The sequence below is a fragment of the Pagrus major genome, chromosome 3 (genome assembly GCF_040436345.1).
Source record: "Pagrus major chromosome 3, Pma_NU_1.0".
Lineage (NCBI taxonomy): Eukaryota > Metazoa > Chordata > Actinopteri > Spariformes > Sparidae > Pagrus > Pagrus major.
This window is the reverse complement of record NC_133217.1, coordinates 8,569,824-8,597,803: the sequence shown is the minus strand read 5'-3', so window position 1 is coordinate 8,597,803 and position 27,980 is coordinate 8,569,824. Positions and strand designations below refer to the sequence as shown.

Genomic DNA, 27,980 nt, shown 5'->3' with positions numbered 1-27,980 from the left:
TTTCAATTCAATTTTATTTATATAGCGTCAAATCAAAATACAGGTTAGAGAGAGGGAGGGAGAGAGAGTGGCAAAGCACATTCCACTAGATGCAAGATGGAGGAAATAAACAATGACAATGTCAATGATACTAATGATACAACAACAATAATGACAATATTACAGATGGTGTTGAGCAGAATCATGGGACAGAGGGTGGTTTGTACAGGTCCAGGCCCTACAGCTCCAAATACCTACAGAGAGTAAGAGGGGAAGAGAAAGTATAAAATGGTGGGAAAGGGAAGATGTTGGGTTAGTAACAGGCATTAAGAATTTCTCAATGAACACAAAGATGGTTTCTCCAGATAATATTGCTGTATTTACACTGCAATACAAACATGCAGACAAAGGCAGATGATGTGGCTTCTCCAGCATCATTTATATTAATATTTATGTAAGTTTTAGTTTGAATGTATGTAAAACAATGGCAGTCAGAGCCCGTCATTTTTCATCAATATCGCTGAGGTTCTTCTGCAACACAGGAATATATCTGTTATAGGGACTTCCTAACTCTGTTGTAGGCTACAATAAAATAAGTAGTAACTGGTAGAAAGAATAGAAACAAAAGTGCTACATAAATATATACATACATAGGCCAAATATTACTAAAGCAATAATTCTGATTTCATTGAATTTCACTGTATTGAGTGTGGTGTCAGAATTTTCAGAGGAGAATCTCAATCTCTCGTGCACACACTGCCTGTCACAATGCAGCACCATGAAATAAATTAATACAACCTTGGAAGAGGGCACAGTAACTAAGTTTGATGTTAAAACTTTACCTTTTTCCATTTCTGGTGACTGGTGGTAAAAGGCTTGTGGAGGGGTCATAGGGTCCTACTGTACTGCTGCATCACTATAGAGTGCATCAGGCATTGGGCTCTTGTTCTCTTCTCCCTGAGTGGATATAACCTGACTCTGAAAAAACCCAGAGGAAAACAAATTACAACAATCTCCATTAAGTAACAGTCATACCACAGTACTACAGTAAATTAGACATGTCTTGAGTAAAACTGAAAGACCAGTATTGGGGTTGATTCAGACAAATGAAGTTGATCCAAATCTAGTCCTTTGTTGATTGTATTGCGTTTTCCCCACCTCAGCCTGTTAGCTCTGCTGCTTTCCTTTACAACTTCTTGCCAGCTTTTACATAGCCAGGAGCCACAACCTAGGACAGGGCAGTTGATTAAAACCACCCCAAACATGGATGGTACCCATCTATTGAGCATCAGTGTTATCAATGATATGAGGTTCCTGTACAGAGTCCAAAAGCTATTAAAAGACAATATCTACCCCAGCAACAACATGTTCAAGGTTGGTAGAATAACCAAAAGCTGTACTTAAAGTTGGGTCCAGGGTCTGAATATCTGGAGAACTGTGGGAGGCTGAATTCAAGTTTCTTTGTCCCATTGCATCCATCTGTGTAATTCAGACTGTAAGTTCAACAGTTCTTAACCTGAGGACTACGGGCCCCCTGGAGCATCATTATCTTCCTCAGAGGTTCCTGTTTTTCAACGTGCCTTTTAACAGTGTTAATGGATGGGCCCTGGGAACATTTAACCCACAATGTCAGTACATTATGTCTACATGATCCCACTTCTCCTTCCAAGACACTGTTTGGTAGAGCTGCACAATATATCGTTTGAGCATCGTCATCGCGATGTAGGAAGCAAATGAACTCATCTAATTCCAAGGGTACCTGACACACGCTGTACATGCGGACTCTGCATGTGCAGCGATCCACCAATCACATTAGTTCTTATTCAGTGTGCCTCAGCAGACCACGCCCCTGCACATGGAGTGAGTCGCTTGTAACAACATTAAAAAATGAGCAACGAACAAGAGAAAATCACCAAAAAGGAAGACTTGGTGCCAAAAAGAAAAGCGACGTCAGTTATCTGGAATTATTTCGGCTACAAGAAGGATGATATTGACCAAACACGTGTTCTGTGTCGACAGTGCCTTGCATCTGTTGCCACAACGAGAGGTAACACAACTAATTTGTTTACTTATTTTCTACTATTTACAAAACAAGGGGTTGTGGACCACTCAAGAATCTGATGTAGAGCTGCTCTTATTATTTTATATCATTTTTGATAAAAAGAAAGATGTTTAGTTTTGCTGTAAAAGATTTCAGTTGTTGAATCAAAGGTTGAATAACCCGTTTATCACTCATTGTTAGTTACTTAATGTAAGTATGAAGCTAGAATGTTCCATTTTAAGATGGAGAGCTCAAAAGGTTCAAAGGTTTGTTTATTGTCATTCAATTCACGTTTGCACATGATAGAACGAAACATGTACTCAGGTCCCAGCACAATAAAAGCAAGCAATAAAAGATAACAATAAGAATAACCCATTGTTTCGACCCTGTCTGGGTTTTCTTCAGGCTTGCAAACAAATGCTAATTGTCTGACTGACTTGTGGAGAGATGCTTCCCTTTCAGTGGTCTGAGCAAAGGTGAGATCCTTCTCCTGAGCGTATCATTTCATACCCCTCTACTCTTGTGTTTCAATGGTCCCTCCCCCTTTCGACGTTACGGAGCAATACTATAGTTCCCCTACGGATTTAAACTTTTTGTACATGAAATAATCTGAATGTAGGTTTTTAAAGTAAGTATGAATTTATGTATTTATGAAATGATCTAATTTAAGACTAACTTTTTAAGGTAAGCATAAATTGTTGTTTTAATTTTTTAACCCTTGTTCAATCCTCCCAATTGCCATACACCTTTTGTCCTCTGGGGTCAAAAATGACCCCGTCTGGTTTGACTGTTATTTAAAGCATATAGTATAAATTGTCAATCAATTCTGTGTTACACCTTTCGTCTTACTTCAGTCCAACCCATTACCACAAATTTTTCCCTTTGTTTTGGAATTTAGGGCCAATATAACTTGTTTACATAAAAGTATACCCTGTTTTTGAGTGAAATTAAAATGAAACAATTAATTATTTTGACTTTATATCATTTTTAACTATTTGACAGACCCCGTCTGGTTTGACTGTTATTTAAAGTATATAAAGTGGATACTTTACCCAATACTGTGTTACACCTTTAATTACAACTTCATTCAAACACATTAACACAATTTCTTTATTCCATTTGAAATTTAAGGCCTGTAAGACCTCGTTTAAATGAACTTTTACCTTGTTTTTGAGTAAAAATAAATAAAATCATCAATTATTCTGACTATAGTTAACGCGTCACGTGTGTTGATAGATCATCAGACTGGTATATGTCAAAGTAGAGTTAGGACGCTGTTTTTAAACCACTTCAATTTTTTTAATGGCAGCAAATAATCACACCTGTTGTCCTCCCGGGTCAAAAATGACCCCGTCTGGTTTGACTGTTTATGAAACAAAGTATAAATTATCACCCACCTCTGTGTTTCAACTTTTTAGTCAACTTTATTTCAACTCATTACCTGACATATAAAACATGTCAACATTCATTTCCAAAATATTTAACTTTTCAAAACTAACTTTTCAGAATAGGGAGAAGGAAGAGCAACAGAAATGTAGCTTAATGCTGACCTTGCGTCGCTTGATGTGAGGTATCACCAGTTGTCGCCCGAGCTCATATTCAGGAAAGGAAGTTTTTTTCCCTACACACAAATTCAATGCATTACTCCTTTCCATATATATTATAAATATTATGAATAATAAATGTGTATTACCTTGTCAAGGTTATCGACACCCCCTTTGTTGTGATTGTAATCTTCGATGATTTTTGGCCTTTTAACCTGGCCTTTTAACCTAACCCTAACCTGGCACGGCCTGCTGCCCATATTTTTAGCCCTGGTTTACTCGGGATGTACTGTTTGAATGGACAGCGACATCTGAAGGGGACCAGGCGCTCATCCAGTCACATCAGTGCATGGATCGTACATCAACGGCAAGAGCGACACCCACTTGGTCCCATACGTCTCGAACGGGAGCAAGTTTGTCTCGTGCACGGCGATCTTCTCTTGTGTGATTATCATCAAATCGAATCGCTCTTGAGATTTTATGAAAATGGTAGCACGGAAAATTTCCATGCCAGACTGGGCTTGCAATATACTAGCTGTAGCTTCTTAACTGGATCGGTACACACCAGCGAGAATCAACATACCCACATATGCCTGCAGGACCATTCGATCCATCTTTCTCCACTTGTTGCCATACACACGTTGCCCCTCCTCGTTTCTCATGTTCAATAGGCTTGGGCAGAAACATGTCAAAAGTGGACTTTATGTCATCAATACGAAACCTTGCATATGCGGTTGGACCATGGTGGTTTGTCTCTCTCTCTGCTGTCAACATGCGTCGTTCGTCACTGGGAGGGATGGAAGACCAGATCAATGTTTCATCCTTTGACTGGAAATATTCTTCTATCTCAGCTTGGTCCTTTTCCTCAGATTCTTCCTCATCAGTTGATTTTCATCTTCTCTTCATCATCGTAAGTGCATTCCTCCACTTCTGACGCTTCTTCCATTTCAGCTTCAGATTCTACCTCATCATCATGTTCATCATTTTCCTTCACTTCATACCCTTCTTCCCTTTCTGCAGCAGGCGATGTGGGGGCTTCTTCAGAGGAAGAAGTAGCATGTGGTCCGTATGTTGGATCAATCACCTCATCATTATTTCAAGTTCAAGTTACTTTATTTGTACCCAGAGGTAGATTTTGTTTGCAGTAGAGTCCTCGTACACACATATGGAAAAAACATAGAGGCACATATCACGCATGTAACGGTATGAAAATTTCACACCACAGTTATAGTGACCAAAATTATCACGGTTATCGGTATACCGCGGTATTTTTAAAATGTCTTCAAAATGTTGAAAAAACACTGATACACTGATAAATTGAAATAATTTCACCAAGATTTATATTTAAATAGATTTATTATATATCAAAAGGCTTAGGGTATAAGCAGCCTGTTTTTGAAACGCGTCCTGTAATGTCTGCGTTACAGAGGTAGAATGAGATGTACTGGCAGTAGCACTCGATTGGCCAGCAGACCCTCTCTGTGAAAAAAATGAATAGAAAATGTCATTATTAATTATTACTGTCATTGTTACTTAATACTAAGGGTGCAACCAACAGATCACAAAACTCACAATCTAGATCATATCACTTTTGTGAGAAACAGGTTGGATATTTTTTTAGATCAAACAGGGCTCTAGACTAACTTTTTCCCAGGTAGCACTGGTGCTACCTAGCTTTTCATTTGGTAGCACAAAAATAAATTAGGTAGCACACCTTATTTTTCTTTGTTGTGTGACATTAATAAAACGTATCATGCCGGTGATAGTTTTTATTTCTATACCATAGTTTTGCCTTGATATGACGTAAGGATTGACAATGACCCAAGCTTGACATTTGTAAAATGTTTTAATCACAACTGATTAAACATGAACAGCTGATTACTGCATGAGCAGTAGACAAAAGGTCTTCTTATAAAGAAAAATAAAATCAAAAATAAAAAAAAACTTGTCCAGCAATACTATTGAAATAGGTCTACATTCTACAACGTAGTTTTATTTATTTATGTTATTTTATTAAAGTATGGCTTTGCATTGTTAAAACATCATGCGAAAACACACGCAAGGGAATTTCGTCTTTACACACCATACGCAGATACCCGGTAGTTGCCCGAATTAAGGGTTCAGCTTCGGGACAAAAAAAAAATATTTCTTTCTATTTGAGGCAAAAGTCATGAACAAAAACGTGTTGAAAATGCGCTGAAATTACAAAGTAAACGAAACAATTGTAAGATAATCCACAAGACAAATCACAAGTTTTAAATCAGTCATCACTTTGGACTGATTGACTGACTTACCGGTAGAAGAGGAATCGGCGCATTGTCTACCTTTGGAGTTGGCGGAGTTGTTCAGAAGTGACACCGAGGAAGAAGATTTCGTTGGCTTTAGTGATTATGAGTGACACTGATTGTTTGGTTGTAGCATGTTATATATGCGGGGGCGGCTGTAGCTCAGTGGGTAGAGCAGGTGACCAGTGACCAGAAGGTCGCTGGTTCGAACCCCGGCTCCCCTGGGCGGAACTGAGCTACATGCCGAAGTATCTATAGCAAGATACTGAACCAGTTGGCACCAGGTGCAGTTGGCACCTTGTGTGGCAGCCTCTGCCGTCAGAGGGCCCTGCGATGAGCTGGCGACTCGTCCAGGGATATACCCTGGCCTCCGCCCTATGAGAACTGGATTTGGCCCCAGTAACCCCCGCAATCCCCTGAAAGGCGGGGATAAAGCGGCAACATCTCCGCGACCCTCACGGAAAAGCGGTAGATAATGAACTGAACTGAACTGAACATGTTATATATGCTATATTTAGTCGAATGACTCTACCGTAATATGTTACGTTAACATAGCCTACCAGGCACGTTCTCAGTTCGTTGTTTATGCGTCATATAACGCAGGCTACACTTATTCAGCCTGTTGTTCTCTATTCTATTTTTATTTTAAATTGCCTTTCGTGACATGCGCATGCTGTTATTACTATTCTGTGGAAGCGCATCGTTCGTTTTTCCCGGCAGAAATGTACGTTGTTTAAAGCCCCCAACAGTGCGCTGATGGTCATGAAAATAGAGCCCGAAATGTCTATCCTTGGTGTTGGATATTATCAAATAAATTTCCCCAAAAAATTTGATGCGACTTATACTCCAGTGCGACTTAGCCTATACATGTTTTTTTTTTCGTTCTTTATTATGCATTTTTGGCTGGTGCAAATACGGTATATATTATATTTATTATCAACCACACGTCCGCACGGTCACGGCTGAGGAGGGTAGTGAAAGGGGGGTCCTCTCCAAGTCGCACCGGTGCGACCTGTTTGAAAATTAACTCGCACATTTTGAAATTAGGTCGCATGTGCGACCTATTAGGTCGCACTCTAGAGCCCTGAGATCAAAACAAAAAGGATTATTGTTAAATTAATTATGAACACTATTTTGGCTCTTATCTCTATCTAGACACTTGTTATATTCACCATTTTAGATTATTCTTTATATATAGTCTATTCTACAAATAATCCACAAGTAGGGCCTATTATATATTTCTGATATTACTTATATATATTGGCTGTCTGTCTCTGTCTGCTTGCTCGTCTGTTGTCAATGGACTCGGTCAATCTGATTGGTCTAATGGCTGCTGAGCCACAGGTAGACGCTGCTCCGGTGAACGGAGCTGAGATGAAAGTCAGTCATCTCAGTCAGTTTGCATTCACTAACTCAGTCCACCCAGTACGTGTTTGTCTCAAATCCTCCTCACTGCAGCTCTGCATCAATATTTGGGGAATTATTAGGTCGACTTTAAAAAGTGAAATCTACAATTAATAAGAGGTTCAGATAACGTGCCAAATCACGGATCAACTTCGTTCAGTTATACCACTATCTGGTCAGTTTGCATTAGTGACAGCAAATTAGACAGAGAAAATTCAACATACACACACATCATGCACCTGAGCTTAAGGTTAATTTACCTTGCATTCACTTAACAGTTGAGGGTGATGGTCGCGCAAATGAGTAAGTAAATTGGACGTGTTACTGCCCCTCGCAACAACTTTCTTCTTGCAGCTCCTGCAGATAGGGCTGCCATCCTCGACCAGCTGTCCCTGAGCATTCTTATAATAACCAAAATACGCCCAGACTTCAGATTTGGTTCTCTTTGAAGGCGGAAAAATGCCGCTACTATCACGTCCTCCCTCCGCCATGTCTTCTTCACTACATAACAAGCGCACGTTGCACGCTGCGCCTGCGTAGGGAGACTTGGATAAAGTATCTCGCGAGTTTTCCACACCGTGGTTATCGACCGCGGCGGTTACCATGGTAATTAAAACTTAAACGGTAACCTTCACCGTCGGGAATGTTACCATGGTTTACCGTGACACCGGTAACCGTTACATCCCTACGCATCATCCAACTTAGGACAGTGGAAATAAAAAAAATGGCAAATTATAAAGTTCTTACAGGTCCAGATCATACTAAGATATTGAAGTGAACTACAATACTAATAGTAAAAAGAAAATAAGTAAGTAAATGAAATAAATACAGCAATGAGTAAATAAATAAAAGCAGCAATAAATAATCACCTGTGCAAAATATAGCTATGACTTATTCCTCAGTGTAATGGCTGCAGGGACAAAACTGTTTTTGCGTGTTTTTGTTCTACACCTAGGGATTGTAAACCTGCGCTCAGAGGGGAGAAGCTGAAACTCAGTGTGCAATGGATGGGAACTGTCATTTAAAATTGAACCACATATGCGCTGTAGCTGTTTTGTATGCAAGGTCTCCACGTTGAGTTGTGGCTCACCAATCAGCCTGCTAGACCACTTTACTATTTGGTTGAGTGAGCTTTTATTTTTCAAAGAGAGGTTCCCAAACCAGGCTGCTAGTGCAAATAATAAAACGGATTCAATAAAAGCATGGTAAAAGAGAGTCATGATGGATTTGTCAATGTGGAAGCGACTCAGTTTCCTCCAACAGAACAGGCACTGATGCCCTTTTTATACACACAGCTTCACAGTTAGTTTCAAATGTGAGTTTTGAGCCTATAATCGTTCCAAGGTTTCCCTCCTCCCCTCTTCTGACCCTGAATCCTTCTCATCAGTTGATTCTTCCTCCTCATTATGTTCAGCATTGTCCTCCTGGTCATTCTTTTCCACAACATGGTTAAAAATGAGCTCACAAGCCTCCTGTGCAGTATAGCGCGTGGGTCAATGACGTGACGCAATTTTTTTGTGTTCTTATGGTTCAGTTGAATTTATAAAAGGTTTAAATTAGAAAATAAACTTACAAATTACTCGCATACATTCTCTTTTTGAAGACCTCATCTAAAATTTCTGGATTTAAATCAATTTTCAGAGAATATTCAGCAGATAATGGCAAAAATGTCAATGTGGTGTAACCATAAAAACTTTGTATCAAATAGTTAAACTTGTTCAGAAAAGGTGAAATTCTCAATAAAACACCCTATCAACTAGTTTGGCATAATCTTACATTTGTGTTGTTTAATAATGAATAAAATACATGGAACACCATTGTTCTGAATATTATAATTAATTTGGGGAATTGTGTCTCTAAAGTCAACTTCCTAAAGTGTCAAGGTGGTGTAACCAACATTTAAGGAGCCATTTTGTTAATTTGTGCAAGAAGACCATGTGACAGGAAATTATATCACAGAGAAGGACCCCTGATTAGCCTAACTGCTGCATGACGAGGTTAGTAACTCTCTTGGAAATCTTGATAATTTGACATTTTTAGGGTATGGTCAGGTGTGCTTAGGGTTACATGTCAAATGGTATGACCCCAGGAAAACATTTATCATTCATAATAATTGTAAAAATAAGTATTTATTTAAAAAAATGTGTTTGAAATCTTCACACCAAGGCCATGTGCTTACATAGGTGTCCATCATAATGCCTGTTAAATTTGAATTTAAATTGAAATGTCAAATGGTGTAACCGGTTTCACCATCTGACTTTTATTACATTCCTTTTGGTTAGAGGCCGATTTTGTCAAATATCAGTAGTTTATGATGCTGATTAAAGATGTAATATGAACTAACTTACTATGTGGAACTATGTTTAAGTGTTGCGTGTTATATTTCTCTTGACGAAGTGGTGATTTATCCACAACTTTATTATCAAAGCTCTGGAAGGTTAGGATAAAATCATTATTTTGCATGGCTTTGATATTTTTTTAAATGTTTAGCTTTAATATATATTTGTATTCCATTCACTTACAATTTTAAGCAATATATAGTGCAATATATGTAATTTCATAATATAGCAGAATGAAGTGGGTGAACAGTGACAATGTTGAACATGAACAGCAGCTTTAAAAAGACTTAAAACTCCAATATGAGAAATGTTAGTCAAAGATTAAAATGTAGATCTGTAAAATTACATTTATTAACTTTCTATTGTTTCATAATTATTGCAATATAATAGAGCCTCTTTTCCCCCAATAGATGCCATTATCAAGCAAAGAAAAAGTGGCTCGTCACAGAGCACGAGTCAGTGCATATCCTGCTGCAAGGGCCAATTACCTTGCCAAAAGGCGCGAAAGGTGGTTTTACACACACACACACACACACACACACACACACACACACACACACACACACACACACACTTTAAATACTGTGAAAGAATATCAGGTTAAAGTCAGTAATATAGTGATTTAGGCTAATTGCTTTTATTTTTCTATTTTACCATTTAGTTATCAAAGGAGAAAAAGAGAGAGAAAGACTAAAAGTACTCCAGCAGCTGAGCTTTCCAAAACAAAGCAGGAGAAGTTGAGGGAAGAGTGGAGAAATTACCAGCGAGACTACAGAGAACAGAAAAGGGTGCTTGCTGATGTTCTCAACTTAACCCCACAATCTATGGACACGTCAGATGAGCAAATTCAGCATCTCGACAATCCAGAGCCTATGCATAATCATCTGGACGATCATGACTATGAGCAGCCAGTTGTAGAGAGACCGCAAGCATACTCAACCCCTGCAAGGAAAGGAAAGGAAAGAAAGAACAAATATTATAGCTCAGTGCTGAAAGAGAGGGAAAAGCTGAGGTCTGAACGTCGCAAAGTTAAAAGGGAACAGAAAAAAAAGAAAATGGTCAGTGAAAAGAACAAAATGAAAAACAAAAAGAAAGCCTCACAAATGAAAAGAGAGGAAGTGGCCAGCTTTCTCTGTAAGGATGAGAATAGTCGCATGTCATCACGCAAAAAGGATACAATAACTAAAAATAAAATCAAGCAGCAAAGGAGGGTACTGCTGCACTCTCTCAAGGACCTCCATGCACTGTACAATTCAACAGCCATGAGACACCTCAGAAGTCTGCATTCATGTAGGCTCACATGGAGCCTGTATTGAAGGATGCCATAGGCAAGTGATGGACCAGTGACCCAATACAGGAACAAGAAAAACTTTTTTTTTCTCAGCACAGTGCCTTTTCTGAGTGAGTTTCAAAGGGTCACTTGGAATTTCAGTGAGAAATCGCATGGGAAAGGAGCTCCTGATGGAGTGGGAGGGGCTGTCAAGCGTACTGCAGACACAGCAGTCCAAAGAGGCACTGACTTGCAGACAGCTGAGGAACTTTACAACTTCCTGAAGGATCAGCCCTCAAGCATCAAGTACTTTTGGATATCCGAGGAAGCCATTGCCAAGTACGACGAGTCCCAACAAATGTCCCAGCCGTAAAAAGGTACACTGAAAATTCACCAAGTGACCTCTGAAGAGCCAGCTGCGATTCAGTGGAGGGAAATTTCATGTTTCTGTGCAAGACCTGATATCTGCAAGCACTATGATCCAACTGCAGTAGATCTCCGCAACCTGCAATCAGAAGACCTCCCCTCAACATCTACCAACTTACAGCAGGATCTTAAAGGCAAGTTCATTCTGGACAGATATGAAAGTAAGCCTTTCGTGGGACAGGTCATCCAGGTGGTGGGTGAAGAAGTGGAAGTGAGCTGCATGCAACCCTCTGGGTGGGAAGAATGTCTTCACCTGGCCTCATCCACCTGACATCGTATTCTATTATGAGTCTAATGTGCTGCACATAATCTCTGAGCCAGAACATTTGAACTCACGTCATTCAAAACTCATGACAGAGGACTGGAAACATTTCCCAGCACACACACAGCCCTAAACACACAATTCTCCCTCTCTCTCTATCCCTTCCAGCACCACCTCACACACACAACTTTTGACATGTTTTTACACTTATTCATTGCAGTCAAAACATGAGTTCACATGATTTTTTGAAGTTTGTTTTTTAAATTAATTCATAAAATAACAAGTCCACATGATTTTTGGATGTTTAATTTGTAAAAATGAATTAATCTTGATGTTTTTTTCTTCATTGAAAATAATAAACTGGTTTGTTTCAATTGGTGTAACCAGTATTTTTCATAAAAATATTATAATATTCAGGAAAATTCATGTGGAATAAGATGTAATCCTCTATTGCAATGTATTAACATGTTTTTTTAACAGTTTATACATAATTTGTCAAATATTATTTAGAAAAAGTGTTTTCAGCATTTGTCCTGCTCTATATTACAAGTAGTACACTTGCATACACTCTAGGTGGAAATAAATATTTAATATTTCTCCTTTGTTGTGGTTACACCACTTGACATTTTCAGGAGCAATCAGTCTTACCTTTCGTAAAAAATAATTCAAATGCTATTTCAAATTACATGAAACCAACATAAATACAAAATATATATTTTAGCAAATCTGATGCAAGCTTTTAAAACATTTTTGAATTGCTCATAATGCAAACCCTTATTTGTCACTGACCCGCCTCTGCCTCCTCATTGTGCTGCCTGTCTCTCTCAGACTAAAATGTGAAATGCTCCAACACCTGTGAGAGAAGACCTTTTTTGTTGTTGTCATAACCGTTGCTTGACCCCACACATCAAACATCCAAGATCAAAGATGTTTTGGAAAGCAGTATGGTGTGACAATTTGCTCCATCGCACCACTTTGTGCTGCAGGGTCTTATTGACCCCAGAGGACAATTGTTAAGGACAAGTAATTTTATTGAACAATAATTCAATCAAATTATTTCAAATTTATTTAAATCATGAAGAGCATAGTATCGGACAACATCCATTATTTTCAGACCATTTGATGAATAAAAAACAAATTTTGACGGGAAAAGATTTAACTTGGGGTCAGAACCCCAAGTCTACACGAGGGTTAAGGTAAGTATGAATTGTTGTTTTAAGTTTTTAAGGCAAGTATGAATTGTTGTTTTTAACTTTTATCGTTAGTATGAATTGTTGTTCTAATTTTTTAAGGCAAGTATGAATTGTTGATTTTCACTTTTATGGTAAGTATGAATTGTGGTTCTAACTTTTTAAGGTAAGTATGAATTGTTGTTTTCAACTTTTATGGTAAGTATGAATTGTTGTTCTAACTTTGTAAGGTGTTCTGTTTAAGCCGCACGTGAGTGGTCAACTACATGATGTGTGGTGGCGTCTATGTGTCCGCACTGAGCGGGGGGGAGGGGCGGGGGTTACAGACACAGCACACACAGACAGAGAGAAACAGGAGGGAGGGAGACGCGTGCGTGAGAGAGAGAACAGCCACTACAGAGACAACACGCTGGAAAGGTGAGAAAATGAGTGACGGCAGGAGACGCAATAAAATTGAGTGTAGAGTATGCAAGGCTAAAATCTCATATCGAGCAGGCTCTACAAATAACCTGCACAGGCACATTAGAACTGTACATTCATCGGTGCAGTTGGAAGAGAACCTTCTACTAATGAAAGTGCCAGTGTGTCTGCTGCATCTGTTGCTGCTGCTGCAGTTGTAACCCAGCTTTCATTTTGAATTGAAGACCGTCCGGTATTGAATTGTTCTCAGGGGTTGAGAAAGGGACTCCCAATTCAAACAGACAAGGAGCATCTTGTCCGGTGCCTTTGTAAAGAGTAAAAATAATAATTTCATTGTTTATAGAGAATGTAAACAATCATTTGTTTTCACAAAGAAAGAAAGAGGGAAATACATTTGTGTTTTATTTTTATTTTAATCTATTGATGCAGAGTTAAGGTCATACAGTTGTGGTTGTATGTTGATGGTTATGTATATTTCTATGGTTTCCACTTCCAGCATTTGTAGCATTTCAGTTCAGAAATTGAAAATTGTGAATAAAACTGGATAGGTAGTAAACTGCTACCATAACCCTGGATAAATTCCACTTATTGGTTACCCAGTGTCTACACTACACCACCACAACCCAGAGCTCTATAAAGATAGTTTGTGTAAAAGGCTATGTACTTTAAAATTTATTTTTTGTAGCACTCTGTTGAGTATAATAAGCCATATAAATAATGAATATTTGTACATTAGTAATAAAATTTACACATAATTTTACATTATTTTTTGTAATCAATTAATTGAAGCAACAAAAAAATCGGAGGAGCCACTTGGGAGCTGAAAGAGCCGGCTCTTTTAGTGAGCCGAGCCATAAGAACAGGCTCTTTTAAAACAGCCGGAAGTCCCATCACTAACGGGAGGTGCACGGTCCTTCCCACTTGAAGCCTCAATCACTTTGTCCCAACTGGGTTGACGGTCGCGCTGGCGCCTCCTGCCGTAGCGTACCTCTGTCCAACCCCCATCCATTGTTTTGTTTTGGAGCTGTGTATTTATGTAATTATAGTTATTGAAATATTTTATTATTATTATTATTATTATTATTGTCGTCTACGAAATGAAAATACATTTATGTATTTTTTAACTAACTAAAATGATCTATGAATTGAAAAAAATAAATGTGTGTGTAAAATGAAAAGAAATTAAATTGTTTTTAAGTATATAAATGAAAAAAGCGTGTGCCAAGGGTGACGTTTTGACCTGTAGCACTTCCTCAAGCCAAGGCGCACTAAAAAGAAAACAAGTTGGCTGTTCTTGACTGGCTGACTGAGGTGCTTCTCTTCCTGTGGTCAGAGCAGAAGTGAGCTCTCTCTCCTACAAGCCTCCTTTTATTACCTCCCGATTTTGTGTCCCTTAAGCTTTAGTGGTTTCTTCTTAGATTGTCCTTTTCACTTCATTTGTCCCTCCCCCTTTCCTCCAATGTTATAATCTCCATATGAATTTAGATAAATTTAGAGTTTTTAAGGTAATTATGAATTGTTGTTAACTTTTTAAGGTAAGTAAGTAGAGGTGTGTAGCACTAGTGTCCGCCAGACACACTATTAAAGCACCGATTCTTGAAACTTGGCAAAAACATGCCCCACTAAGAAAAGTGCTAATTTTGTTGGAAATTAATAACATTTTCATGAATAAAAAGAATCAAGGTTATAATCAGGGGGTCCTTTGCACATATGTAAGGTTCTTTTATAGGTTTATTTTTAATTTTTATTAATTTAATGATTATATGCTGGCCCATTGCCTACAAAATCAGTTGTCCTCGGATAGGAGAATCATTTCAACTTGATTAAAAAAGAATAATATCTTTACCACATGACAGAGTACATTGTAATATGTACGAACAGTGAGTTTTGAACAATATTTACTATTATTTTGTGGTTGCTCAAAATGTGTCCCACATATTCGTCACCACTGTCAGATATTTATAAAAAGCAATAAAATCAGGCAACTACAAGGTCAACTACATTCCTGAGGACCCCATTTTCAAACCTTCAGCTCTACTGCATGCTTCAAGATCAATCAAGCTCCCGTAAGTTTGCTATTTTCTCTTAAACTTGTTCATATTTTTGGACACTGCTTCTGTCACAACCATAACATGTCAACACCGTCTCTTTTTTATAAAAAATATTAGATTAGATTATGACATAAATGTTTACTTTTTACGAAGAGGTCTGAAGTAGCTAGCAACAGAGGGGAAACAAGATGGCTAATGTGAACAACTCATGCATATCATGTGAAAGAGTAGGTTTTTGTCACCACCGTCAGGTTTTCTGTCTGACGGTGGTGGTGACAAAAACCTCCAAATGGTCCTCAACAGAGGCTAGAATATAATTGTTGATCTGTAATGTTTCATTAACCTCTTTTATATTTTTATTTATGTAATTCCCCCTATATTTCTTCAATATCGTCCAACCCTAGGGGATGAGGTGTGCCTTCCTTCTCTCTCAATTCACTATTATGCCATGTTCATTTGGCTTACGTCATTTGGGATGCACATAGTGCACCTACTACCTACGTACATAGCACATAGTATACAATATCCCTTGTAGGCTATGCATCTCCAATGACTAAAGCCAAATGAAAATGGCATGACAACATTTAACCAAATCTAACATTCACTGTAATTGTTATGTGCTTTATTTCTCACTGCGCATGTGCAAGTTACAGGTTTGTTCTGGGGGAGGAATGCGGAAGTCTGTCATTGTTATTGGTGTGCTGAGGTTGCAGTAAAGTCATGAAAACCTACAGTTGTCGTCGTAGTTATTGAGCCAACATTGGTAGTAGAGGATGGCCACTGGTAATTATAAAGTTCCGCCAGCGTTTGATGAGAAGAAATCTTACGAAAGCTGGAAAAATGAGGTCGAAATCTGGAGACTGGTTAGTGACTTGGATAAGAAGAAGCAGGCCCTGACGGTTGCCTTGTCGCTAATGGGAAGAGCGAGGGACAGCGCGCTGGAAGTAGCCGCAGAGGATTTGAACATAATGGATAATGGAATGACTACACTTCTGAAAAAACTGGACTCTGTGTTTTTGAAAGGAAAAGGACCGCCAATACGAGGCTTACATGGAGTTTGACCGGATAACGAAAGACAATGGCGTTTCGATAGTGGATTACATTGTTGAGTTTGAACGGAGGTACAACAGAATTCACCAGTTCAAAATGGAGCTCCCGGATGCAATGTTAGCATTCAAGCTGCTAGACACTGCGGGACTGAATGTTAAAGATAAACAGTAGGCGCTTACCGCTTGTCCACGCCTCACGTTTGACAACATGAAGGCCGCATTGAAGAGGATTTTTGGCGATACTACGCCACAGAGGGGCGCTGATGCACTGCAGGTGAGCGGAGATGCAACTGACGCTGCCTACTACACAAAGATTACCAGCAGAAGAGAAAGTAGGTCAAATATGCAACGTCAAACAGCTATTCAAGGTACCAATCCGCTTGACAGATACGGCAGGAGAACGAGATGTGCAGTCTGCCAAAGCATATATCACTGGGCAAAGGACTGCCCCCACAAAAATGAACATGCTAAACTGACAGAAGATGAAAGACAAACAGAGTTTGAAGAATGCAACATTACTTTATTGTCTAAAGACACATTGTCTAACACAGAGATTTTCATGTTGGAGTCTTTGGGATCTGCTGTGATTGACACGAAAAATGGCTTGATCATTATGTCAGTCAACTAACACAGGATGAGTTACTTAAAATGAAGGACATAAAAAGTGCAAGACCATTCAAGTTTGGTGATGGGAGAATTGTCCATTCCACAAAGAAAGTGAAAATCCCAGCTGTGATAACACAGACTAGATGTCAAATTGAGACAGAAGTTGTCCCAGCCGATATCCCTTTGCTTTTAAGCAAAACGTCACTGAAAAGAGCAGGTGCAGTTTTGGACATTGAGAATGACAAAGCCATTATTTTCAAGCAACCTGTGAAACTTGAACTGACATCGTCAGGACATTATTGTGTGAACTTGAGGGATGAGAGTTCCCCAGATGGAAGTGACATCCAAAATGAAGATGACATCCTAATTGTGACAGAAAACATGACAAAACAGGAAAAACAAAAAATTCTATTGAAACTGCACAAGCAGTTTGGACATGCCTCAGTTGACAGACTGAAAAAACTACTGACCTGCTCAGGTAATACTGATGAGGAGTGCACCACAATCCTGAAGGATATTGTAAAGAACTGTGAGACATGCATTAGATACAGTAAACCAAAGCCAAAGCCAGCAGTAGGTTTACCCATGGCCTCAACCTACAATGAAACTGTAGCTATGGACTTACATGAGCTAGAGCCAGGAGTGTGGTATCTGCATGCCATTGACCACTTCACACAATTCAGTGCAGGGAGCATTATAACCACCAAGAAACCCAAAGAGATAGTGAAGCACCTTATTCACTGCTGGATAAGTGTTCATGGTCCTCCACGCAGACTGTTCACTGACAATGGGGGTGAATTTAATAATGAGGAAATGAGGGACGTAGCTGAAAACTTTGAAGTGAAAACGACTGCAGCTTATAGTCCATGGAGCAACGGTCTATTAGAAAGGCATAATCAAACTCTCACTGAAATCCTGTTGAAAGTAAAGAGAGACAACGGATGTGATTGGAAGACAGCCCTAGACTGGGCCCTGATGGCAAAAAAACTCTATGCACAATGTACATGGCTACAGTCCCTACCAGCTAGTGTTCGGGCAGAACCCAAATCTGCCGTCAGTTCTCACTGATAAGCTCCCAGCTCTAGAAGGGACTAGCATGGCTACTTGGATGGCCCAACACATCTCAGCACTACATGCTACAAGGAGAGCATTCACAGAAACAGAATGCTCTGAGAGGATACGAAGAGCCCTTCTTAAACAAGTGCGACCCACTGATGACAGATATGAAACGGAGGATAAGGTTTACTACAAACGGGTGGATTCTACAGAGTGGAAAGGTCCAGGTGTGGTCATCGGCCAAGATGGTGTGGTGATATTTGTTCGCCATGGAGGCACTTATGTTCGTGTACTTCAATCCAGACTTCGAAAGGTTGATGGCTCGCAAGATATGCTGAGAGAAAGAGATAATCAGTTGATGGGAACTGAAAATGCCACATTACCAGAAACTGGACTCTATAAAAATAAGACTGACAATGAAAGTGAGGAAGAGGCACCCTCAAATGATGAAGATGCTGAGGATAACAATGAGCCCCCTCACACATCAACACACTCAAATACTACTTGTGAAGGACTTAAGCTGAAAACTGGACAAGTAGTTACATACACAGACAGTGGAAGTGACCAAGTACACACTGGAAAAATCCTCAGCCGGGCAGGAAAGGCCACTGGAACGCACAAAAACTGGTACAATTTACAGTACACAGAGCCTGAGGAAATTGCTGGTACAACTGGATCAGTGGACTTAGGACAAGTAGACAATCTTCAACTGGGTCCATCTGAACATGTTGAGTTATGTGCAGACTGCCATAAAGAGGACGTACTGATTGTGAATGATGATGCCTTCATACCTGCCAAACACGCTGAACTCAGCAACTGGAAACAGAACAATGTGTTTGAAGAGGTGAAAGATGAAAGTCAGAAATGCATCTTTACAAGGTGGGTGTGCACACTCAAGGAGACACCAGATGGTGGTGTCCCTAAAGCCAGACTAGTTGCAAGAGGCTTTGAGGAAAAGAACACTGAGGAGCTACCAAAAGATTCAACTACGTGTGCTTCAGAGTCCCTAAAAATGATCATGGCTGTTATATGTCAAAAGAAATGGCAGCTGAACTCCATAGACATTAAAGCAGCCTTTTTGCAAGGTAAAGAGTTAACCCGAGATGTCTACATTCGGCCTCCCCGAGAAGCTCAGAGCAAAGGAACTGTGTGGAAGTTGAAGAAGTGTGTTTATGGCCTGACAGATGCTTCTCTGTACTGGTACAACAGGGTAAAGGACATTATGCAGCAGTCGGGAGGTACTGTTTCATAAGTTTACCCAGCAGTGTTCTACTGGTTGGATGACTCCTACCATGTGATGGGAGTCCTTGCTTGTCATGTGGATGACTTTATCTGGGGAGGTTCGGAAGAACGTTCTCCATGACAGTCATTTCTCACTTGAAAGCAACTTTTCAAATTGGACGTGAAGAACACAACAGCTTCAGCTACATTGGAATGGAGGTACTCTCTGTAGAGGATGAAATACAGGTACAACAATGGATGTACATAAAAAATCTCCAACCCATTCATGTGGACCCCACGAGAGCCCCCCCCTAACAGACACTGAATATGATATGCTTAAGTCAAAGAGTGGCCAAATATTGCGGGTGGCGAGGCAGAGCAGACCCGACAGAATGTGTGACATATCCATCCTGGCGTCAAGTACAAAGCATGCCACTGTTCAGACTCTGCACTGTGCAAATAAACTGATCAGAAAACTGAAGTCAGAGGAGGTGACTTTGAGGTTTCAGTACTTGGGAAAAGACAGCTCCCTAAAGCTGGTGGTGTTCAGTGATTCTTCCAGATGGAGGCACTCAAGGTGGGCACCTGATCATGCTTATGGGAGAGGTTGGAAGATTCTCGCCTATATGCTGGCAGTCAAAAAGGATCAGGAGAGTTGTTCGGAGCACTTTAGCTGGAGAGACTTTGGCACTTGGAGATGGCATTGACAGTGCAGTCTTCCTAGCTACACTGTACTCAGAGATCACCACAGGTGACTGTACAAGCAACAATTTGCTAAATGGACTAAACAACAAAGTTTTTTTTACTGTTCTACTTTAGTTATTAAAGCTGAAACTTTAAACCTGGCTATCTGTTAAGAACACTAAAAAAGGAGAAAAATAAATATTTTCTTTGCACTGTTTTTCTTTAAAGAGAAAAGGGGAGTTTGTTATGTGCTTTATTTCTCACTGCGCATGTGCAAGTTACAGGTTTGTTCTGGGGGAGGAATGCGGAAGTCTTTCGTTGTTATTGGTGTGCTGAGGTTGCAGTAAAGTCATGAAAACCTACAGTTGTCGTCGTAGTTATTGAGCCAACAGTAATTCCCCCCAATTTCATAGTCATTACGCTCAACTTTGACTTTATGTGTTTTAGGAAGTTATGGCTAGGCAGCAGCTATCTGTGGAGGAGAGAAGGAGAAGAAACAGGGAATATCAAAAGAAGCGTAGAGAGAAAACACACAGTGATGCAGAGTTAAAGGAGGAATACCTCAGAACGGAAAGGCAAAGATGGAAGAAGAGGGTGAAGGAAGGGAAGATAAAAAATATCAATGACTTGAATGAAAGGGAAAAGAGAAGTCAGAGAAAGGCTTGGAAACGTAGTCAACAAGTATCAAGAGAACATAAGAGAAAGGGCTCAGATCACCCAGAAACTCCCCCAGACAGTCCAGCGGATCATGCCATACACGAGCCAGCTCGGAGTAGGCAGGCTATAGCAGGAGAAAGGGAAAGAAAGAAAACAGGAGCGAGATACTCTAGAGAGATGAAAGCTATTAGAAATAAACTTCAAGAGGTAACAAAGGATAGGAACAGAATGAAAAAGCGTTGGGTACGAGAACAAGCTTGGAATAAAAAAACACAAGAATCACCAAGAAAAAAAACAGAGCAGCTGCTGCGGGGAAGCCAACTCAAAAACCCCTCCATCAAGAAAACTCTGCTGTTCCACAACACACTCATTCATGAATTGAAACAAAACAAGTCTGCCCACAAGAACAAGAACTTGACTCTGTCAGGCAAGGTTCTCATATAACACACTGCGGAAGAGGAGGCCTACTGACAAAAAACCTACATACATTCAAGCAATTACTCAGAAGGTTCAGGATTTCTACCATAATGCAGCACGAATGACAACTGACAAACAGGACACAATCACACGCAAGAAAATAAAGCATCAGAGAATGATTCTGACTAGGACTGGGGCGACATGTCGACGTCATCGATTACGCCGACACAAAAAATACGTCGACACAAAAACTGTACGTCGATGCGTTGTCCGACCAAAACAAAAAATGGCGGCAGCGAGTAGCAGCAGCAGCGCCAGTGAGTCAGCTGATGCTGAACTCGGCAAAAAAAGAACACGTATTTCGAAGGTATGGGACTATTTTACAGTAAAAGGGAGCGACTCTGTTGTTTGTCAGCTTTGTAAAATGGAAATGGCCTATCATAAAAGCACGACGGCTATGCACCAGCACCTCAAAAGGCGGCATCCAGGAGCAGCTTGTGCAGATGACCCCTAACCCTAACACCGTAAGTTTTCAACTTTTTTTTCTTTTCTTGTTTGTTTTGTTGTACATATTATATTACGCAATGAGTCGTCACATTTTAATACCGTATTTAAACATCATAATGTACCCTGTCATTCATCCAAACACCCCCACGTACACATGCAGGCACACCCACCCACACACCTCAAACTCAAAACTGATACAAGCTGCTCTCTGTATTGTTGGTTTTTATTTCTGATTTTTGTTTGTTTTGTTTTTGTTTGTTTTTCTGTCTGCCCGCTTTGTTTTGCACTGTATTAGTCCTGTACTACATTGATTGTTGTTTTGTAATTTCTTTTTTGTAATTTTCATTTTGTAATTGGTCACTGTCATGCCGTGACAGCTCAACTACACACATAGGATTTGATTACTTGCTGATTTAAACGATGGCAATAGACAGTATGATTAGGATATATTAAAATCCTCTTATTATTATTATTATTTATATATAATTAATATTTTTAATTATTATATATATATATTTATATTTAATTATTTTTATTAATCTGTGTGCTGTGTGTGTGATTTATGTTTTCAGGAATAAGCAGAAAAGTGTGGAGGACCACTTTCAGAAGAAAAAAACAACCCCCTGCACCCCCCAGGAGGCTGCTGTACTGACTGAGAGCGTCCTATCTATGATTGTGAAAGACATGAGGCCGCTTGCTATGGTTGAGGGCGAGGGATTCAAAGAAATGCTAACCACTTTTCAATCAGGTTACACTCTGCCCTCTAGGCGCCATTTTACAAGTATGATGGAGAGAAAGTATGAAACTTCAGTGGAGAAACTAAGGAACGAACTAAAAAAGGCCACATCCAAAATTTCCCTTACCACTGATGCTTGGACTAGTCTGGTCACAGAGGCCTACTTAGGAGTAACTTGTCATTTCATTGATGACAATTGGGATCTTGTCTCCTTCAATTTAACAACACTACCAATTGAAGAGCGACACACTGCAGAAAACATTGCCTCCTGGGCGGAGAAGGTGGCAGAAAAATTCAACATTTCCTTGCATAACGTCCCTGCCATTGTGCATGATAATGCAAGTAACATAGTCGCAGCTCTCCGCATCCTCGAAGAGAAGTTTGGAGTGGCATCTTATCGGTGTGCTGGGCATACACTGCAGCTAGTTGTACACCATGCAATGAAGGACCCCATGATTGATAAGGCACTATCAGCTGCACGGGGCCTCGTGAAGCACATCAGGAAAAGTGAGCCAGCTAGCACCAAACTTAAGCAGAAACAAAAACAAATGGGCACAGCTGAGCACAAACTAATCCAAGATGTAGCTGTCAGATGGAATAGTTCATACTATATGGTTGAACGTCTGTTAGAACAGCGATGGCCAGTGGTTGCGACGCTGTCAGATCCAGAAGTCACACACCGTGGGAAACATTACCTTGATCTGAAAAATGATCAGTGGATTCTTCTGGATGAACTGAAGGAGGTGCTCAAGCCATATGAGCAAGCTACTGTTTTTCTTAGTGGACAATCTTATGTCACAGCTTCTGTTCTCTCCCCCCCCCCCCCCGCTGAAAGGTCTCCTGAAATCCACCCAAAACAGATCCTTTGATTCTGCTGCCGTGAACCTGTTCCAGAGCCATGCAGAAGGGGAAATCTTGTCAAGGTGGCAGCCGAAGGTATCTGCATTTCAAGAGGATGGGAAAAATGTGTCACTCATTGCTGCTGCCCTTGATCCACGTTTCCAAAAACTGAAATTCCTTTCTCCAGAGGATGCTCTGAAACTGCAAGTAAGAGTACAGAGTGTTGCACTTGATCTCAAAAGGGAGCAGAGAGCACAGCTACAGCAGGCAGCTGTGGGGCAGGAAGCCTCAGCAAGTCCCTCACCAAAGAAGAGGTCTGTGTTGGACACTTTGTTGGGCACAGATTCTGAGGAGGAAGACAGCAACGAAGTCATGGATCAGGATGAGGATGGGGACAATGAGACCATGAGGAAAAAAGTACTGTTGTATTTTGGGGAAACGCCTATCGCAAGGGACAATGACCCCCTTAAATGGTGGAAGGATAACACAACAAGATTCCCCACACTGGCTGCTTTAGCCAAATCGTATTTGGCTGTACCTGCCATCAACGCCATCTGAAAGGCTTTTTTCAGTTGCTGGAAACATTGTCACCAAAAAAAGGGCGAGCCTGACTGCTAAGCATGTTGAAATGTTAACATTCCTCCACTCCAATGCATGACTACATCATGTCTTGAATTAAACACACACACACACACACACACACACACACTCACTGAGTATTCTTAAGGGAAAAGTGGCAGAGTGTATGTTAAGAGCACTTTTTTGCAGAAAGCAAAGTAAATGTTATATTTTGTTGGTTCAAGAAGGACACCACTGCTGCTGCTGTTTATATTTTATTTATTTATTGTTAACATTTGTTTGTTTGCACAACAGTTTTACTTATTGAAAGACAGTATTTTATTTATTTTATTTTTTGTTAAATGCTATCTCTGGCATCAGATTGCACTACTGTATTCATTACTTGAATTTTATTTTGGAATCGTTAGATTAATCGATGCATCGAAAAAATATTTGCTAGATTAATCGATTACAAAATTAATCGTTTTGCCCAGCCCTAATTCTGACTGATACAGTATTGAACCGCCACAAGGAGTTCACCAAGAAGGAACCAAGAGTGAAGCTCAGTTATTCATCCTTCTGTGCCTTACGTCCATTCTATGTCACAGCACCAAGACCGTTGGATCGTAAGACACACCAATGTCAGTACCATGAGAATGCTAAGCTGATGCTTGAAGTCCTAAGAGAAAATGGTGTTGTCAAGTCTAGCAAACTGGAGGATAGTTTTGAACTTGTCTGCTGTTCACAGACAAGCGAGGCATGTCTTCTGTGCTCCTGCACCCGGTGTCTCCACAAACATACACTTCCCACACCACAGCAAGACCAGACCAATGTTGAATGGCAGCAATGGGAAGGAATTCAGGATCAAACAGCAGTTCAACACAAGACTTGCGATGCACAGTGGCACGCTGGGAGAGCTTCTCCAACGATATAAAGACAAACTGAAGACAGAAACAACAACACACGTGTGCTCAGTTCAGAACCAGACCAGAGAGTACAGGAGCATGATCGAGAAGTGCAATGATAGCACAGTAATTGTGCACGTGGACTTTTCTGAGGTGTGGAAGTGCAAGTATAGTTCTGAGGTACAGTCATGCCATTTTGGTCAGAACCTCCCACAGCTCAACCTGCACACTGGCATGTACTATACAAAAGAACAGAAGACAGGCTTTTTCACAGTATCAGAATCCAAGCGACAAGATGCGTCTGCCATTTGGACTCACATGGAACCAGTCCTGCCCAGCAAGCAATACAAGAACAAGAAGAACGTTTTTCTCCTCTGCAGTGTCCCTCCAACTCTAGGTTTCAAGAGAACAACCTGGAACTTCTTCCCCACCTCACATGGGAAGGGAGCCCCAGACGGCATTGGAGGAGCTGTGAAAAGGACTGCAGACAGCCTTATACTGCAGGGGAATGACATTGTGAATCTTCCATGAGATGGTTGGCAGAAGCCGCTGCAGCACTAAGCTCTATATCATTACTGAAGCTGACATGCAGCCATATGACGCACTCCTTTCTCAATCACTAAAACCTGTACCTGCAACAAGGAAACTCCATCAGGTCACACCAACACACTGAAACGACTCTGAGATCGATTGCAGATCACTGTCCTGTTTCTGCAGTGAGCCACAGATGTGCGAGTGTTTCAGCACAACAATATTCCAGGTGACTGCCAACACACCCAGAGTACAGGTTGAGGATGATGGTCCTATACCAATGCAAAAGAGGAAGGGTCCTTTGGCAATGTTGATGGAGAAAACGGAACAGGAGGAAAGTGAGCAGGAGGAAATGGAACGGGAGGAAAGTGAGCAAGAGCCAACGGAGCAAGAACAACTGACCAAAAGTGGTCCTGACGGGACTGTGACAGATCTATCTGCTGATGTAGTTCATTGCGGAGATTGGCTTGCGGTCATTTATGACCAGAACTGGTGGTTAGCAAAGGCTGTCACTGTGGACTCATCATCAAGATGTGGAAGTGGAGTTTTTCCACCCTAATGGGCCCAACACACGATTCTATCCAAAAGGAGGTGGAAAGGATATGTGCTTCACCATTTGACCATATTCTGGTCAAACTTGAGGAACTGTCATCACCAGGTCGTGTAAGCAGGACGAGGGAGATATACAACCTGTCTGCTGAAGTCATGGATTTCATAGAGGAGAAACATATACACCATATACTTCCTGATAAAGCTAAATGAGTGGTGGAGTGATGTAAAACAGTCAGGGAATACTCACAGGAGGTCACGAATTATTATTATTTTTGTGTCAGATGTGTTTTGTGGTATTTACACAGAATGCTTTCTGTAATTTGAAACATTTCAGTTTATGGAAAAGAGACTGTAAGACGTAGTTATTCATTTATCTGTTCTTCACGTCCAATATACAGTTTATAGTCTAGTTTACAGAAGAATATGATCTATATTATTTTATGAGTGGGGGGCACTACATGACAGTTAAATATGAGGTCAGTGATGAATTCTATCTTATTGCTACTGGTAATGATTTCTTTTTTACTATGATGATTATTAAGGGGTACTTTTATTAATGATAGCCTATTGCTAATTGAACATGTTTCTTATTGACTGTTTGCCACAGTGCTCACAATTGTTATTTGTTATCTGTTCTTCATGTCCAATATACAGTTTACAGAAGAATATAATGTATTATTTTATGAGTAGGGGACACTAGATGACAGTTTAAGATGATGTCAGTGATGCATTGTATATTATTCCTACTGGTAATGACTATTTTTTACTATGATGATTTGATATTTGATGATATGTAAGTAAACGTTGTATGATGTTAGATCTTTTAAAAGGAGTACACGTGAAACAGTATAAAAAATGAACAAAAGTGAATATTCAACATTTAACAGCATATGTGTACTAAGAATGCCAGATAATGATTTAAAAGCTCTAAATACATATTAGACCAAATAAATAAAAATTAATTTGCTTTTTATTGTGTCTGACAGTGTTGACAAAAACAAAGTAATAACTGGAAAAACGCCAATTTAATGAAAAAAATACAAAATGAGGAGGTTGCACCGGTACATTGATGAACAGCCAAGACCTTGGTCTATAATGATATACCTTCAGATTTTGTAATTTAACTAACTTTTTATTTTCAAAATTAAAACCTGTTTTATCCAAATTCCCAAGAATCATTGAAAGCCACTGGACCATTTCTAGGTTCTGATGGAGTGGGGCGACAAATTAAACCAGAGACCAGGTTCTTTAAAATTAAAGCCGGTACTTTAAAGTAAACAAGAACAATAAACATAACGGTGTTCAGACAGTGTCTAAGGTATCCTGCAGGTATGGGTTAGGGTTGGTATTCACTTTCCCTTTTTTCAGGTTTATTTTCCTAAATAAGAAATATTCTTCCTTAATAATTCATCCAGGTAGGATGATTTAAATTAGAGATTTTGTTATGTTAGACCGGTCTGTGACTAACTATCTCAATTTATGGTAATAGGTTGCACCTATTTTGGTTTCCTTATTTTTCTATTAATTCCATAAGTAGAAAAACCTTTTCACCAAAAAGCATCTAAATCCAAATAAAGTGAAACAATATTACACCTTAAATCACAATATTGACAATTATGAAACAGAATGTAAACATGTAACACTTCAGTTCAAGTTCAATAAGTTTAAGTTCAGTTCAGTTATTGTTCCAACTCAGTTCAGTTCAAAAGAAATATCTACAACACTCCTACCTCTCTGGCAGTTTACCAGTAATCCATCCGGCAAATCCTCATTGAAGCGATGAATATGAAGGTGAAGATGAAGATGCCTTTAAGGGATGTAGTCTGTGGGTTTGGCTCGCCATCTTGTGTCCCACGGTCGCGTGCCTACGTGTTGTCTCCCGCACCGAGGAAGAGTGTCTCTCTTTAGTCAAACTTCATTCAGGAGCAAGCAAAAAAAAAAAACTGACCTTTACAGCAGGCCATAAACAAAATAAATTACTCTGTCCATGCAAATGAAATAGCCTTTTACAGCGAGTTTAAATCATAATGTAATGTACATAATGATGTAATCTTTTTACATGAAATAAAACTCTTTGGTTGATAACCCGCAGACTATTAGCCGCTAAACAGTTTAGCTAAGGCTAGCTCTCTTTGCTAGACCAGTCACTCATTCAAGTGCAAACAGTACAACGAAGCATCAATAAAACGAGCTGAAACTCACCAGAACCGCTGTGGTTTATTCAAACATGGTCCTCATGAAACACCAAGTAGATGGGTATTATTTTCCAGGCGTTAAACCAACTGTCTTTGTAACTATTTCACTCGTTAATTTCTCTGCTTCTCTCCCCTCCCCCCTTCGCTCTCGGCTCAGCTCAGCTCTGGCCGGAGCATGCATAAACACGGGCAACGAGTGCCTTAAAGGGGAAGCGTCATCACATTTCTTAAAGGCATTTTTAAATAATTTCCATT

At 39.9% G+C, this 27,980-nt stretch overlaps 1 long non-coding RNA gene across 1 annotated transcript; it reads right to left on the bottom strand.

The window, feature by feature from the left end:
• Window positions 1-27,837, bottom strand: LOC140993811 (uncharacterized). Its single transcript, XR_012178683.1, has 4 exons — window positions 27,733-27,837; window positions 27,261-27,478; window positions 822-957; window positions 1-233 (listed from the first exon to the last, which is right to left on the bottom strand). It is a non-coding gene; the product is annotated as an uncharacterized lncRNA (long non-coding RNA).
• Between the last annotated feature and the right edge of the window lie 143 nt (window positions 27,838-27,980).